The following is an 18,321-nucleotide window of genomic DNA, read 5'->3' on the forward strand; positions in this document are numbered from 1 at the left end:
CCTGTGCAGGAGAGGCAAATCTATGGAGACTGACAGTAGACTGCAATTGCCTAGGGCTTCGATGGGGGTCAGGGGAAGTGGAAAGTGACTACTAATGAGCACGGGTCTCTTTTTAGGGTGACAAAGATATCCTAAAATTGATTGTGGCAATGCTTTCACAACTCTAAAAGCACTGAAAATGTTGAATTATGTACCTTAAGTGGGTGAACTATATGGTACGTGAACTGTAGCTCAATACGCTTGTTATAAAAAGTTCTAGGGCCCGGCTGGTGTGGCTCAGATGTTGAGTGTCGACCCAGGAACCAAAAGGTCAATGGTTTGATTCCCAGTCAGGGCACTTGCCCAGTTGTGGGCACGATCCCCAGGAGGAGTGCGTGCAGGAGGCAGCGGATTGATGATGTTTCTCTCTCATTGATGTTTCTATCTCTCTCTCTAAAAATCAATAAAAAACCATATTTTTTTTAAAAAAAGTTCTTAGATGTGATATGTATTCTGGCTATGTAGGAAAATGTCTTGTTCTAAAGAAACAGAGCCTGGAGCATTTAGGGATGAAGTCTCATGATGTATACAGCTTCTTTTCTTTTCTTTTTTAAAAAAATATATTTTATTGATTTTTTACAGAGAGGAAGGGAGAGAGATAGTCAGAAACATCAATGAGAGAGAAATATCAATCAGCTGCCTCCTGCACACACTCCACCGGGGATGTGCCCACAACCCAGGTACATGCCCTTGACCAGAATCGAACCTGGGACCTCTCAGTCCGCAGGCCAACGCTCTATCCACTGAGCCAAACCGGCCAGGGCCAGCTCATTTTCAAGCGGTTCAGCAAAATAAAAGAATGTATTGGCCTGCTGCTGTCCCTTTCAGTACAGCTGCCTCTAGCCACATGGAGCTCTTTATGCTTAAATTTTAATTAATGAAAAATAAATAAAATTTAAAGTTCAGTCCCTCAGTTCCACTGGCCACATGTTAAGTGCTCAGTAACCACATGTGGCTAGTGGCTACAGTATGGCCAGTTGGCATAAGCCTGTCTTTCATCACCGAAATGTCTATCGGCCAGTACTGACATATACAGAGAGAAGGCAAAGGTGGTACAACGTTAGCAACTGGTAACTCTTGGTGAAGCCTACAGGCCTCTGTAAAATTCTTTCAACAGAGGGATGGGAACATGGCAGATAGTCCCAGTGTGCATTCCATGGGTCCAAGTACCATGTGAATCAAAGTTCTTTGGAAACTTCCAGATCCTTATCCCAACAGTCTGTTCTGCTTGTTAACAAATACAGGGTGAGGCAAAATTATAGTTGTAAGTGTGCGACACGCAGAGTTTTATTCTTGTATGATTCTTTATTAGTAATTGTATTATTTTTCTATACAAATAACTGTAAACCTACTTTTGCCCCACCCTGGAGGAGTTCCCAGGACCCTCTCCCTGAACTAAAGTCTGTGCACAGTCAGAGCTCTTTGTACCCTGTTCATTCGTGTTTCTCGGAAAGGTATTACAGGGTGTGGATCTGGAGCTAGGTGGACTCAAGATTAAATATCTGCTCTTTCACTGAATTAGATGGAGGACCTTGGCCACATGACTTTACCCCGAGCCATCGGTCTCTCCCTGGAAAATGAGATTGGGAACCAGGATTGCCTCTTGTGCTGTGGAAGGCGCTGAGCTCTGGTCCCAGCCCAAAGTGAGCGTTGACTACAGGCAGCTGGGATTGTTCCAGAATGAGGGAGAGACGGATGGCTGAGGCTGAAGGTTACCTGTGTGGCTTCTTACCTGGAGGAGTTTCCCGCATAAACAGAGGTCAGCCAACTGCTGGGGGACCAGGACAGCTGTGTTGGTGATTAAAGGCTAAATGTTGCCCACAGCAAAAAAAAAACAAAAAAAAAAAGAGCAAATCTCGTGAAGTTAAGTGTGCCTCTGTGCTGGTATTAAAATGCCCTTAATTTCTGGAAAAATGGAGCAGGTTTGCTGGGAGTTGTGGCTTTTTAATACCTTTATGTGGTAATTCTACGTCAGTACCTGTGTCTTTTGACACCGTGCAGGTGTGTGAAAGCCCAAGTCTGGGAACTACTGCCTTAAAAGACACTCAAAGGGAGGATGATGGGAAGAGAGAGCCACGCCCAGGAGTCCATTCCCCAGCACCTGCATGTTCATAACCAGTCAGCAAAGCCAAAGCCAACATTTGCCTGTGGGAGTGAGTTTCTGAGAAGCCATTTGTTCGCTTACAATTGTTTCTCTAGCATGTCCTTCCTGTGCTTATCTGCTCCTGGAAACCTAGATTTGGGACAAAGAAGGGAAAGGGTGAGGTGAGGTGAGGTGAGGCTCTGCAAAGCAGGAGAGGCAGAGGCAGGGGCAGGGGTGACGGGCTGGGCTGGCCCCCTGGGCACTGGGTTGCCCTCTTTCAACGGGAGACTGCGGGGTGGCTCAGAGTCCTGTCCAGCTGCTTCCGTGCTTTGTGAACCAGGGCAGGTTGCTCCTCCTCACGGAGCCTCCACTTTCTCACCCATTTAAATAACATCCCTTCCCAGTGTCAGGTAGTTTCCGCTCTTCTGTTCACATTTCAGGCTCAGTTTTCTCAGCTGTGAAATGGGCATGAAAACCATGGCATGAGAGTGAAGGTTAACACTTAGCACAGTGCCTGGCACATAGTAAGCGCTCAAATGCCAGCTGCTACTGGCCATTAGCTTTTACTACAGACCTACAGTCCCTTGTCTGCATTCTGAAATTCATAAAGCTCTGAAAACTCACTGTGTTTTTCTAACTTTACCACCTAAACTCATTTGATGGCAAAACCTGATCTGAGCTGATGCCAAGCTATTTATAGTCTACATGGGACAGCTCACCGTTTGTGAATATATGAATGTAGGGATTACTGGGCGTGGCCCCCGAACATGCACCATATCATCTTTCTAAAATCTGAAAAATTCTGAATTCGGAATCACCTCTGGCCCCAAGAGTTTTAGCTTGAGAACTTTGAGCTTGAAGTGGGGAGATAGGATAGAGGCATAAACTGATATGACTGGGGTCCAATCCAAGGCTTGCCAGGTGCAAGGAGTGGGGGAGACCCTGGGTGCTGCAGGAGCCTTAGCGGTGAGAGAGGAGGAGGACCTCCTGGAAGGGGTCTTAGTTATAAGAGAAACCAACTCTGGCTGATTTAAGCAGCAAAGGAACTTGATAGGAGGGTATTAGGTTCATTCCAGGGTATTGGGAGGTGGGAGAAGAAACAGGCTTAGAGGCCTCAGGGCGAAGATGCCACCAAAATGACCCATAGGACTGGTCAGGTAAGAACAGCAAAGCCCCAAAGCCAATCCTGACCCACACTGGCACCAGATGAGGGAGGCCACTTCCAGACCAGCTGCTCTGGCCCTGCTTCTGATTCAAAGTCTGTAGTGGGAATGTCTGATTGGCAGACCCAAGGTCACATGACCATGTCCAGTCTACGAGGAAAGCTGGGAAAACAAACATCTGTAGATTTTTGCTTTTAAAGGGGGAGGCAGTTCTGCCTGCTGCCATGACTCCAAAGGAAGGGATTTCTCTAGAATAGGAACAAAGGTTCAGTTGTCAGGCAGCAAAAACAAACAAGAACAGGCAAAGGCTTAATAGCCACTGCTTACCAGGGAGGCATTGATCCTACCTGAGCCTTAATTAAGGGATGATCAGATTCAGGCTGGAAGGGGTTGGCGAATAAATTCAGAAAGAGCCTGGAGGCTTTGCCTAGAAATAAATGATAAAGATCAACCCAGAAACACAAGGAGGCAGCACCCAGAGTGTCCTGAAGAAGGAAGAAAAGCTAAGAATTCTTATAGTAAAAGGTACATTCTTGGGGAGAATCAGTCCTGCATTCTTAGCCTCTGCATTGGTCCAAGATGGCGATCCTCTAGGTGACCAGAGGTCTGGATGCCTGAACATTCTTTCCTCAGTCCTTCAGGTGTAACCAGAGGGTTATCTGGAAGTTTGATGTATCTCCAGGCATTGGCGCAGACTGAACAGTTCAGATGTTTAAGTTCCCAGGCTAGTTAAAACAAGAATAGCATTGTTTCCACATACCTCAACCTTCGTTTAGTAATTTAGCAGCTTGACGATAGTGATTCCATTTTATTTTTTTCACTCTATTCCTTGGGGTGAGGTAGGGTGGAGGAGTTCAGCCCAAGACAAGGGCCTACATGTCTAGCTAGAGTGCTTACTAAATGACAGTCACAGAGCTAAACACTTTATTCTCCTTTAATCTTCAAAACTATAGGCAGCAGGGGAGCTATTATTAGCAGCATTTTTCAGACGAGGAACCTGAGGATCAAAAAGGTTAGGTCAATTTGCCCAAGATCATACAGCAAGGAGGTGGCAGAGTTAAGATCTGAATGCAGATAATCGGATACCTGGCCTGTAATCCGAACACTAAACAGGAAATAGGTATTGATTGCTTTACACCTGCCAGTTGATAATGGCTGCTTGGAGTCCTATGTTGAGAAGGACTCTGAGGTTGTCTCTGGTATATAATATAAGAAGGGTTATTATCAATTGGAGATGTCTTCTTAACAAATTTGACCTGAAGACTCAAAATATACATACTTACAAGTGAATGTAACATGTATCAAAATTGACCATATATTAGCCCATAAAAAAGATTCAACACATTTTAAAAGGTTGAAATTATTTAGGCTGTGTTCTCTAACCACAAAGGAACTAAACAAGGGGTCCTCAAACTTTTTAAACAGGGGGTCAGTTCACTGTCCCTCAGACCGTTGGAGGGCCGGACTATAGTTTTAAAAAAAACTGTGAACAAATTCCTATGCACACTGCACATATCTTATTTTGAAGTAAAAAAACAAAATGGGAACAAATACAATATTTGTATTTGCATGTGGCCCGCGGGCCATAGTTTGAGGACCCCTGAACTAAACTATAAATTGAAAAATAGAAAATCCTCAGCTGCCTGGAAATTGAACATTACAGTGGTCAAAGAAAAAATCAAAATGGGTATCAGAAAATATTGAAAGTGAATGATAATGAAGATAGTAAAACTTGTGAGATGCAGCCAATGCAGTTCTCAGAGGAAAATCTGTAGCCTTCAAATGCATATATTAGAAAAGGACAAAGCATCCATCTGAAGAAGCTGAAAAAGAGCAGTAAATTCAACTCAATACTAAAAGTTGGTTCTTTGAAAAAATTCATTAGTTTGAATAAGTCAAATCTAACATAGGCAAGGTATTGGGACTTATTCCTGGAACCCTATACCTTTTACGTGGTATATGCTCATAAAAGTATTAGCTAAATTGAATTTGGACAAGAGCAGAGAGACACTGAATGTTTAAGGGATGATGAGTAATTCAGTGAGGTTGGAGTTAAAATACTGTAAGGGAGATGAATTACTCAGGATTCTGTTGTAAATGACAGAAGACCAAATCCAAATGGCTTAAGCAAATAAAACAGTTTATTTGTTTGCATAATTGAAAAGTCCAGGGGGAATTCTGGCTTCAGGAACAGTTGGCTCTAGGTGTTCAAATGGTGCTGCAGGAATGGCTCTTTATGTGTTTGTTTGTTTTCCTCCTCTTCTCTCTGTATTCATGCAATTCTTGGGCAGGCTCTCCAGCCTAGGCTAAGGGTCTTATGGTGATGGAAGAAAGACAAGAGAACAAACACAAGGACATCTCCAGCATCTACATGTCTCACTTGTTAACACACTATTGGTCAAAGGAAGTTGTATGACCAAGCCCAAAGTCTGGGGGTGGGGAAATTCTCTCTGCCCATCCTGAGGCTGTGGCAAAGAGAGAGAGCATCAAGTTGGAATGATTATTCAATCTACCTAGATACTAACTCAGTATTGAGCTTTCTGGGTCTTAGAGTATATGCATGCTTCATTTCGCCTGCAGACTATTAGACTGTTCTCCAGAGCGGCTGCACTTGCCATCCGTAATTCACAAGGCTGGGTGTCCCCAGACATTCTCACCAATGCTCAGAATTGTCCAACTCTCATTTTTGCCAGCCTGATGGATGTGAAATGGCATCGCAATGATGTGTCTCTGATGGCGCTTGCATCTAAACATCTCTTCACATCTTGTTAGTCGTTTGGGTTCCCCTTCTGTGAGCTGCCTACTCACGTCCTTCGCTCATTTTCCCTGTCTGGTTCCTCTTCTTGTTGATTTGCAGGAGTTCCATGTATAGTCCAGATATTAATCCCCTGCAGCTTTAGATCTTTAAAACATCTTTTACAAATCAGTTTTCCATCTGTTAATTTTGTTTATAGGCTCTTGTACTGAACAGAAATCTTTGATGTAATTAAACCCAGCATTTCAATTTGTCTCGTTGCTAATGGAGTTTACTTTGATCCCTTGATTGAGGTGGTATCTGCCAGGTTTTGCCGTTGTAAAGTTACACTTTTTCCCCTTGTAATTCAAAGTATTTTGCACAATGGTTCTTTAAAATTATATAAATATTCTATTTTCATCAAACTTTCAATTTATTCATGTATTTATTTATAGTAATATGGACGCGTGGTTTTTTATTTCATTTAATCTGCTACTATTATTTATTTTGCTCTCAAATTGACTCATTTTTTACTAGAGGGAGCGTTTCCAAGTTGGACATGATCTTTTGACATGTCCCCATCATTCTTTGAGCAATTACTTGATTTCTCTTATAACAACATGATTTAGGCTCATGTCTACTTTTTTTGCCCCAATCCTAGAATCAGCCATTCATTCAAGGAGATCTGGTTCTTTTTAGTGGAGACTGGTATTTAGAAACCAGGATCTGAGTACTAGGTGTACTCATTGCTGCTGGAGTATCACTGCCCCCCCCCCCCCCGCACCGCCCCCTCCCCCCCCCTCCCCCCCGGCCCAGGCCCTCTCAGTGGACAAGCTGAGAAATATATGTCACTCCTTTTACCCAACTTGGGCCCCAACACCCCACCCAGCCTGCCCCTCTGCACAGATGTCATTTTGTTGTACCCCATCTAATGGCTTTAGGACTAACTTTTTTGGTAAGGGCAAAGAAGAAAAAGGCAGAGGAAGCTAATTTCCTAGAATGAATATATATATATTTTAATCCTCACCCAAGGATATTTTTCCATTGATTTTTAGGGAGAGTGGAGAGAGAGGGAAAGACAGAGAGAAATAACGATGTGAGAGAAACACATTGATTGGTTGCCTCCTGCACGCGCCCTGACCAGGGCCCTGGGCCGGGGAGGATTCTGCAACCGAGGTACATGCCCTTGACCAGAATCAAAACTGGGATCCTTCAGTCCGCAGGCCAATGCTCTAGCCACTGAGCAAAACTGGCTAGGGCTATTTTTATATTTTTAAAAAATATTTTTTATATTTTCCAAATGGATACAGGAAATATGGGGAAATGCTACTATTTTTATAGGTAGGTCTTTTATCTGATAATTATTGCATGGGTTTTCTGTATAGGTAACTATAGTCTGCAGGTAAAGACAGTTTTACCTCTTCCAATCCTATGCTTCTTTTGCTTTTCTTTGTAATGTCACCTAGAACCCCAAGGCCAAGTTAAATAGTGGCTGTGATATTGGGCAGCTTTTTCTTATCTTAGAGGCATCATTTTGCCCATTAAGAATCTATTTGCTTTAAGTTTTTGGCATATAATGTTTACAAAATTTTTTAAAAAATATATTTTATTGATTTTTTACAGAGAGGAAGGGAGAGGAATAGAGAGTTAGAAACATCCATGAGAGAGAAACATCAATCAGCTGCGTCCTGCACACCCCCCCCCCCCCCACTGGGGATGTGCCCACAACCAAGGTACATGCCCTTGACTGGAATCGATCCTGGGACCCTTCAGTCCACAGACCGATGCTCTATCCACTGAGCCAAACTGGTTAGGGCTGTTTACAAAATTTTGTAAGTTATTTTTCTATTCCTAGTTAAGAATATTTTAAAGACTTAAAATCATCAATAATTGCTGAGTTTATCAAAAGCTTTTTATGTGTGTGTCCCTACAATGAAATAATCATGTGATTTTTTTTTTCCTCCTTGAGTCTATTACCATGAAAAACTTAATGGATGAAATTTTTGAGGTTAATTCTCCTTTCTTATCTGTGATAAACTCCATTTGGCCATGATTAAAAACAAGCATAGGATTCAGTAGCCAATACTTTAGGATTTTCATCTTCATTGTTCATCGGGGAAATGAGCCTATAATTTTCTTTTCTTGTCTTACTTATTTTTCCAATTTTGAAAGTAAGATGAGGCCACCTCATACAATGTGTTAAACAGTCCCCAGCTCCATTTGTTTCTTATCCTTTGGAGTTGAGACTTTGTGTTGTAAATGTTTCCCTCCACGTCCCGTGTGGTTCAGGGTTCAGGATCTGGAAGAGGAGCCGCACACAAATGAAAGAGAAGAGACAAGAGATAATTTGGAAATATTGGGGGGCCAGGCGGGTAAGTCCAACTCAAGAGGAAGGACTTCCACTGGTGCTCAGGCCACACCAACCTTTTATTGGTTTGGGATCCACCCATAGCCCTTAGGCAGGCAATTTCCAGTAACAGGCAGACTAGCCCATCAGCAAGAATTTACATAATAATAAATGGGGAAGTTGCTTGGCTACCATTGTCTGGACTAACAATGGGTGCACAGCCCTGACCTTTGCCAGGGCTTCAAGGGTCACCAGCCTTCTGGGTTCTCTGTCTACTCTTCTCTGCCAGTGAAGACAGTAGGTGGTTTCCCACACTTTGGTGCCCAGACACAGAAATGGCGCAGAGAGGGAGTGACGTGTTCTGTCCCAGAAAGATCCCCCTTGGAGATGTGCTCCGCTTCTGCCCGGTTATCACACTCCACGCTGCCCACCAGGAAAAAGAACCCGGGCGTCTCGGGTTCAAGTCCTTGCTTTGCCACAGGCTTCCCTCGCTAACTGTGTGCTCTGGTTTCCTCCTGTAACACGGGGGGCGGGGGGGGGGGGGTGCGAATGGAACTGTTCTGTTCCCCGCGATGAGGCCGTTGTCATTCTCAGACACCCTCCTGGGGCTTAGGCCCAGCTTCAGGGCACAGGTGGGACCTGGTGAAGAAGGGCAATACTGGCCGGAGCCCCGTCCACACCGGCCGCCAGGGTCTGGCTGGTCACCCCAGCCTGGGCCATGCTCGCAGGCTCGTGTGGATGGATCGCCATGTCTGAGGGAACAGGCTCTGGGTGAGGTGCCCACGGAGACAACAGCAGGGAAGGGAAGGGGCCTGGAAAGGGGAGGAGGGGATGCTGCCATTCCACCTGCTGGCAGGAGAATCAAGCCTGGTGGGCACCGGCCCTACCCCAGCTCCTTGGCCCTCCAGAGGCCTCATCCGGACAGAGGAGGGCTTAAGGCTGGTGGGGTCAGCTCAGCCTGCTCCGGCTGCTGGGGACTCTCAGAGGCTGCATCCGGGGCCCTAACTCTCCTGGAGGCTTGCTGAGTCCTCCCCACCCCCCACCCCTTTTCCTGGGGCCCCTCTACCCTGCTTCTCTGCCCTAGCTCCCTGGCTGCCAACTCTGCTTCTTAACTTCCAGCCTGCAAAGCCCTACTCCCCACTCCTCATTGCCCAACCCCAATCCCAGCCTGAACTCTGCCCTATCAGACTCAGCCCAATTCCCTCTCCCTCTCCCAGACCCCCCTCAGCAAGGCTCACTCTTCAGCTGAGCTCTTCATCTCATTCTCCCCAGAACCCTCTGGTCACCCAGCACAGTTCCCCTTTGGGTCCAGGGAAACGGCTAGTATTGATCTATTTTCCTCTGACTCATCCAGGCTGCTCTTCCCTCTGCCCACAAAGCGGTCCTGACTATTTCCAGAGACACCCCAGGAGTCCTCGCCAGCTTGCTCCCCACCCCGCCTGAGCTGGGGGAACCCCACCCACTCCTAACCCTATTCCCCACCCAACTGGGGCTCCCCCTCCAGCCCACCTTCTTGCTCTCCTGGGTACCAAACCTGAGGGTTTGCACCACGTCCTTGCCTGCAAGGGCGTGCTGCCCCCTGATGGTCAATCTGCTATAAAACCTGAATGGCTTCCCAGGCAAACGCAGTGGACATTGTTCAGGCTGGGGACACTTCCTCTCAGCAGCACCTAATGCCCATGGCCACCCCTCCTTCTGGAAACACTCCCTCGGTTGTATTTCTGGCTTCTGGCTCTCCCCCCGGCTCTCGGCCTCCCCTCGCTCGTTGATGGCCCGTTGTAATTTATCTGTCCATTAAACGCTGGCACCCAACACTTCCTCCCGGATCCTCTTCTCCCTCCATCTCATTCTCTCTCGCTGGGGGATCTCACCCACACCCACATAGATGCTGATGACTCCCAGGTGTGTACCTCTAGCCCAGGGTATCACCACCGGAGGCAGCTGGCCCTCCAAGGGGCATTCAGCGATGTGGGGAGACATTTGTGGTTGTCACAAGAGCGGGCTGCTACTGACACCTAGTGGAGAGAGGCCTGGGCTGCTGCTAAACATCCTACGGTGCACAAGGCAGGTCCCCACAACACAGAATGCCTGGCCTCAAGTGTCTCTCTCTGATGTCAAGGTTACGGGCCTCATTCTCGCCCAGCTTCTCCCTGAGCCCCAGGTGGGTACATCCAACTGCTTGTACCACATCTCCACGCGGGTCTCTCAGACATCCCTCAAGCTCAACCTGTCCCAGTCCAACACGTGATCTCCCCACCTGATCCTCTACCTCAGTCCGCCCCCGCTGCACCCTGCTGCATGAGCCACAACCTGGGAGTCCCCCAGGACACCCCCCCTCCCTCCCTCAATATCCGTCCATCACCAGGGACTGCCCATTTCCTCTCCTCAGCGTCTTTCCAACACCCTACTGCAGGTGCCACCGTCTCTGGCCTAGGCTTCCATAAACATGTCTTGTCTGGCTCTCTTCCGGTCCCTGGCGTTTTGGGAGCCACGGGCTTCGGTGCAGAGATGGGCAAGTCCAAAACCACATCATGCACAACCAGTGGCAAAAATGGCACAGAAACGGCATCCAGAAATCCTGGTCACAAAGATATGAATCTCTTAAGGGGGTAGACCCCAAATTCCCAAGGAACATGCGCTGTGCCAAGAAGCACAACAAGAAGGGCCCGAAGAAGATGCAGCCCAACAACGCCAAGGCCATGAGCACACGCGCTGAGGCCACCAAGGCCCTGGTCAAGCCCAAGGAGGTCAAGCCCAATATCCTAAAGGGCGGCAGCCACAAACTCAGTCGACCTCCCTACATCGCTCACCCCAAGCTTGGGAAACGTGCTGGTTCCCGCATCGCCAAGGGGCTCAGGCTCTGCCGGCCAAAGGCCAAGGCCAAGGCGGAAACCAAGCCCCAGGCTGCAGGTGCGGCTGCAGCTCAGGCTCCCAAAGGTGCCCAGGCCACCACGAAGGCCCCACAGTAGAGGCCTCTGTCTGCCGACGTGAGGACGGAAGGACTGGTGGGGCCCCTGGGCTGCTGTCTGCGTGGCACTGGTGCCCTCCTGTGCTGTTTGTACAAACAAACCTGCGGCAAGGAAAAAAAAGTGTCCTGTCTGGTCTCCCAGTATTGTCTCTGGGTCCCCCCCACCCCTGCTAATCTTTTCACCTCACAGCAGCCAGAGTGGGCCCCATCCAAACGTAGATCTGATTGGGACATCTTGTTTGAAACACGGGTGGCTCCCCACTGCTCTCGGGATCAAGACCCAAACCTCACACAGCCTGCAAGGCCCTTCTGGTCCCCCACCCCCCTGCACTCCAGCCACTATGGCCCTATTTCTGTTTCTTCGATTCCTTCCCGCCCCAGAGCCTTTGCACATGCGGTTCCCTCTTCTTCCTGCCTCTGCCTCACCCAGTTCGATCTTTTCATCCTTTAGATCTCATGTCAGAGGTCACCTCCTCAGGGAGATCCTACATGACCCCGGAGTCTGGGTCAAATTCCATGATTAACCCTCTCAAAGAGAGGGTCTCTCTCCTGCAGGAAACTTAGTTCGGCTTGTAATTTCCTTACTCGTCCATGCGATGCCTGAGGAATGTCTGTCTCTCTACTTGACTAAGTGCCCACTGAGCAGGAACACATTTGTGCTGCAGGCCAGGCACCTAGAGAGCTCAATACAATATTCAAAGAACAGAAGGAGTAAAACCCTATCTTCCCATCTGGCCGCACAACGAATTGCCTGGAGAAGAAGCATCGGAGTCATGACCTATTCTGCCCCCGCCCCTGCCCCTGCCCCCGCCCCCGCCCCTGCCCCTGAAAGGCATTGCTCTCATTCCTTTCATCCCTGCTTGTTGTGAAAAAGCAGAAAACACAAGCAAAAGGAGGAAAAAACAATCCTACTGCACATACCATTATGCAAACTCCTCTTCACCTTGAACAATAGGATGCGAGTCAGCACAACGTTTAGGTAATATTGTTTCTCCCGTAAAACCTCCCATTCTGTGCAAAGGGCATCGCTCCTTTCTCAGTAGACCTGCTGCCTCAGACGCCTGGGACGCTCTTTAAAGGAAGGCTTTCAGGCTCCACACCCAGGAGGTTCTGACGTGGGAAGACTTGTGTGGATCCCAGGGATTGCTCCTTTTTAAACTTCCTCTGGAGATTCTGATGGGCCTGCCGGGGTTAACAACCACCAATGGAACCAAATCCTCTTTTCTGGCCACAGGGGAGCATCAGCATTTGGTTACTTCGGGTTGTGCGGCAATGCGCGTCCTATGCCTGCCTTAGCAAACGTCCTCTGTTTCAGATGGAGGGTGGCCTCCCACACGGGTAGGCGGGCTGGGCCAGGCTGCCAATGGCTTTGAGTTTTCAGCCCCCTGGCCCCAGTTGGAGCCCCTCTCCTGAGCTAAGTCAATATGGACTTGACCTGGAAGTGAGGAGGCACAGGGGCTGGAGAAGCAGGAGTTTCATCTCTCTGTGCCCTTTTGAATGGTTTGATTTGGGGATGACTGGCATGTATTACTTTGGCAATTTAAAAAAAAAGAAGAGCTAATAGGGTTCTTTGGAAATGTCAACTGGGCTTTCAGCCAGATCTCATTTTCCGATCTCCAGACCCTGCTCCCCAGCTGCTTACTTGCCATTCCTTCCTCGGTGGTTGAACAGACATCGCAAAACTAACTCGCATGAGAAGTCACAGACCCAGCTCTCTTCTCCCCTCTCAAGGCTGCTTGCCCCGCCTTGTCCAGCTCAGTCCATGGCCCCTCTGTTCACCCAGCTGCTGGGAACTGAAGCAGGGACCCCAGCGCCCTCTCCTCAACCCCCAGCCATCTCCCCAAGTCCCGCGATTCTGTCTACATTCCAGTTGGGAATGGTCCACTTCTCTCCGTCCCCCGACCACCATCGCTCCCCTGGATGTCTGCATCTCACCCCAAACAAGCCTTCTCCCTGCAGCAGCCACAGTGGTCTTCCAAGACCTAAGTTAGACCAAGACTCAACCCAACTCAGGACACTGATAACTCCCTGTTATACGCTGGATGGAATCCAAATCTTAAAGGAAGCCCAGCAGCCCATAGGTCCGCCCTGCCCACCTCTGCCACCTCACCCCCTCTGGGCTCGGACAGCGCTGGCTCCTTGTGACTCCATGAGCAGACCTTCACCTAAATGCCTTCACCCATGTCTGGAACATTCTTCTCACCAAACCTCACTTCCCCTTGCTCTCGCCTTGGATGCCCTTTTCCGGAGGGAGCTCCCTGGACCTAACCTAGGGTAGAGGCCCCTCCATCTCCTCTCCCAGCAGCTCGTCCTTCTTCATAAACCTCAGCTGCCCTTTGTAAGGATACGTTTGGGTATGGGATGGCCGGCTGGTGATGGCTTCGCTCATGGGTCATTAGCTCCCCGAGAGTAGAGACAGATGTGGCTGTTTATTCCCTGTGAACCTAGCACAGCCCAGCACCTGACACACAGTAGGTGCTCAGTTCCTATTCACTAAAGGGGGTCAAAGGAGCAGAGACAAGGAAGACCAGCAAGTCAGTGCGGCTCTGGGCTGTCACCCAGGCCCGCAGACCCTGGTAAAGTGCTCCCTCATCGTCCTGAGCTGCCCATCATCTGCACTCACCATAACTCTGAAAGGAGAGGGACTTTCTCCTCATGTCACAGGTGGTCCTCAGAGGTCATGTGACTTTCCCAAAGTCACAGGGTTAGAGAGAACACTGGATCCACACCCTGGCTTCTCCGTCTGTCTTCCTACTACACATTTTTATTAAGCACCTACTAAGTGCCAGGCTCAGTGCCGGGAGCTGGGGAAGTGAATGAACCGAAGGACACATCCCTGACCTCCTGGTGCCCACATACTGTGCGAGGAGGCAGGAAACAACACAGAGAAGAGCCCAGTTATAACTATGAACTCTGATGGCCTCAGAAGCTTAGCAACGGGTCCCAGGCATCCTCCCTGGCATTCCGTCTCCAGGCAACCGTCAGTTCCTTCTGCCCCAAGGCCTCCCCAGCTGGCTAATGCCTGCCCTTCTCCCAAGCTGTCAGCCTCCACCCCGTTCCCAAGTGTTCACTTCACTTCACCACTAGGGGGCAGTCGTGCCCCGCCTGAGGTTTCTACCAGCCGGGCTTGGGCCTGGGCTTCCAGAACCTGAGACGGGAAGGGGAGAGAAGCGGAAAGAGGGGAAGGGAAGTGCCTCTGGCTCACCTGCTCTGGGCGCAGGGAAGAGTTCCTCCATTGCTTTTCTCCATTGTCTTCCTCCTCCTTTATTTTCTCATTCACTCCTCCACCCCATTTCTCTTCCTCCTCAACCTACACAACCACCACTTCCTGTCTCTGCAGATCAGCAGCTCCCCTTTTCTGGCCACGCCCCACCTAAGTGTCTCTTAAATCCTGATACCCCCCCCGGCCCCCGCCCCCCCCCCCACACACATATCATTCTTATTATTCAAAAAGTGAAATCCTATCCACGTGGTGGGAGCCTAACAGGCCATTCACTTGGTCTAAACAAGCTTCCAAAGAACATGACACCCATGAAAGAGAAAAAGAAAAGAACCAAAGGACAGTTGAAGTACTGAGGAAGAAACCACTAAGAAATTGCTAAATAATAATAATAATAATATGAAGCAACATGAAAAAATAGCAAATAAGGTTCCAAAACATATAATAGAGAACTGAAATGCATAAATATGTCACAATATATATTTACATACTGTATATGAGGCCCCTAGGACCATAAAAAATGCAAAAAATTCACTGTTAATAACTCATTCTCAAATTGTCCCCCTTACAAAACAAATTGCCCCCTGAGGGGCGTGTGCCCCACTCTGGGAACCACTGCTATAGCTTTACCTAGTCTGTAAGTTTCACAGACCATGCAGTCTTCTGTGACTGGCTTCTTCCAGGACTCACCCATGTTGTAGCATCTGTCAGTACTTCCTTCTGTTGCTGACTAATATTCCATTGTATGGATAGACCACACTTTGTTTATTCATTAATCAGTGGATGGACATTTGGGTTTTTCCTACTGTTTGGCTACTATGAAAGATGCTGCTCTGAACATTTGTGTACAAGTTTTTTTAACTGAGATATAATGCACATATCATAAAATTCACCCTTTTAAAAATATAATTCAGCCTGGCTGGCATAGCTCAGTGGTTGAGCATTGACCTATGAACCAAGAGGTCACGGTTACCGGCTCTATTCCCAGTGGGGGTGTGCAGGAGGCAGCCGATCGATAATTCTCTCTCATCATTGATGTTTCCATCTCTCTCTCTCTTCCTCTCCCTTCCTCTCTGAAATCAATAAAAATATATTTAATAAAAATACAATTCAATGATTCTTAGTATATTCACAAAATTGGGCAACCATCACCACTAATTCCAGAACATTTCATTGCCCCAAAAAAGACTCTGTGCTCATTAGCGGTCACTCCCCATTCCCCGCCTCCCACCAGCCCCTAGAACCACTAATCTACTTTCTGTCTCTATGTGTTTATTCTGAACCTTTCATATAAATAAAGCATTTGATATGTGGTCTTTTGTGTCTGGCTCCTTTTATTTAGTATATGTTTTTAAGGTTTGTCCATGGTATGACACATCATTGCTTCATTCCTTTTTGTTGATGAATAATATTGCATTGCAACCATGTGCTATTTGTATATTTGTCAGCAAATATACAGACATTTGGTAGACATTGGGTTGTTTCCACTTTGGGGTAATTATGATTAGTGCTGCTATGAACAGGCATGAACAATGTGTTGTGTGGGCATATGTTTTCATTTCTCTTGCATATGTCCCTAGGAGTGGAGTTGCTGGGTCATATGGTAACTGTGTTTAATTTTTTTTTTGAGGAACTAGCAAATAGAAGTGCACCATTTTACACCCCCATCAAAGTATAAAAGTTCTAATTTCTCCACATCCTCTCCTTTCTTATTATAGCCATTCTAACGGGTGTAAATGTTATTTCATTGTTCACTCAATAAACTTGCTAAGGGCCTACTGTGTGCCAGGCCCTGTTCTAGGTGCTGGAGACATAGCGGTGAGCAAGATGGAGATGGCCCTGCTCTCATGGGGGCTCAAGACCTACTACAGATTTAGATGTGGAAGGAGTAATGGCCACATTGACAGACAAGTTCAGGAAGTGGTAAGTGTGCTGAAGACTTGAAGCAGAGTCATGGGTAGGGGGGAGGGGCGGCAGTGGTGTCTCTGCATCATCCGGGAGTCGGGAAAAGGCCCTTCTGGGAAGGTGGCATTTGTGATGAGACTTAGCAGGTAAGAAGGAGCCACCTGCTCAGCCCTGGAGGACAGGCTTCCCAAGTACAGGGAATGTGGCTGGAGCTACGTGAGCAAAGGGGGCAGGAGATGAGAGGTGTGGCAGACGTGGGTGGAAGTCCATCACTCAGCTTTGAAGGCTACCACGGAATCAGTAAAAATATATATATTTTTAAATCGCGCCTTGCACTCACAGGGCTTGTAAGGCTGTGCCGGTTGTTGTGTCCTGGTTGCGATTTGCTTTCACTTGGAGCCTCTACACTGCTGAGCGGGCTGACTCAGCCTGCACACTTCTTTTCCCATCTGGGTCCGGGGAGACCTGCCCCGGGAGCACACAGAGTGTCTCTTGGCCTCCCTTGCTCTGGGCACGCCCACCCCCTGTTTTAAGGATCTTCATGGACCCCAGCCTTCTTACTTGGGGAGGCTCTGCTCGCCCCGTGTCAAACAGATTAAAATGTACCCACACCCCACATCAAAGATGAACGTTTTGCAGTAAAAAGGGATTTATTTGAATAACTCTGCAATTGAAGAGATTTCGGTGAATAGGGTTGTGTGGTTGTTGTTTTGGTGGTGGTTGTTGTTACTTTAGAATCCTAAAGGTTCCTTTTTCAGGTCTGAAACATTTCCTAGGCCCTTCAAACTCTCCCAGGCCCAAGGGCTGAGCTCCTGGCCCCGGAAAATAAATCAGCCGAGCTGAGCCTGCTTCTCTCTTTCTCCATCAGCCCGAGACGATGAAAGTGGGGCAGTCGGCGCCAACCTGACCCCAAGCCCAGACCACCACGGGCACTAAAGCGGGCTGGTGGTGTGGGTCCTGAGGCCTGGGTCATTCTCAAGGAGTCAGCAGGTGCTCATACTCGTTCTAGATTATCACTGAAAATAAAAGTCCCAAAGCATGATAATCCCTGTGAAGCCACGTGGCTGGGAACACATCCGAGGCTCCCGAGACCCCATTGGAAGCCCCATGGCCTTCCAGGTCAAGTTGCAGCGCTCTGGCCTGGTACTCAAGTCCTGCACACTGTCGGGACAGCTCCCCTTCCAGAGGTTTCTCTGGCCATCACACCCCACCCAGTACTCACAGGTGCTCGGTCTTCTCCAGGGCCAGCCCCTACGCCTCCTGTTGTCTCTGCCCCAGATGCTCTCCCTGCAGATTTTCAGACTCTTTTATTGTTTTTAAATGTTTTAAAACATTACACAGGTCACACATGTTCACTACAGGAAAAATCAGAAAGAAAAACACACCACAGAAATAATCAGTAATCTTGGCACACAAAAATAACTGTAATTGACACTTGAAATATGTATTTTCACTCTTTAAATTTCAGTTTTCCCCATGTATATGTTTATATTAACAAAAATATAAAGAATGTTATTTTCAAACAAAGTATTATAAGCCAACAAAAATACAGACTTTCTACTATAACATATAGTCAGACTCACAACTGAATTTTGACGAACCTTAACATTTTTAGCATGTTTACTTCAGCTCTTTTTTTAAAAAAATAAATAAAACCCAACAGCTATGTTGAAGCCCCCGATACTCCTTTACAATCCCTCCGCTTCATCCCTCCCCTGCCCCCAGGGCCCACCTCTCACAAGTTTGGGGTTTATCACTGCCTCTGCTGCTCTGGCTGATGTTAAATTGCATAGTTCTGCATGCAGCCTCTGCAGCTGCTTATGACTGACACGTTCTGGAGGAGTGTGCATGTCGGGCCGTGT

The 18,321-nt window shown here is 47.8% G+C and overlaps 1 pseudogene across 1 annotated transcript in view; it reads left to right on the plus strand.

Moving 5' to 3' along the window:
• The window catches only part of LOC308515607 (large ribosomal subunit protein eL29-like), a 50,195-nt pseudogene extending 38,860 nt beyond the window's left edge, over positions 1-11,335 (plus strand). The window contains exon 2 of the transcript in view: positions 10,780-11,335. The product of the transcript in view is annotated as a large ribosomal subunit protein eL29-like (transcript). The remainder of the gene's footprint in view (positions 1-10,779) is intronic.
• The last annotated feature ends 6,986 nt before the right edge of the window (positions 11,336-18,321 follow it).

The sequence above is a fragment of the Myotis nattereri genome, assembly GCF_964212035.1.
Source record: "Myotis nattereri genome assembly, chromosome: 3".
Lineage (NCBI taxonomy): Eukaryota > Metazoa > Chordata > Mammalia > Chiroptera > Vespertilionidae > Myotis > Myotis nattereri.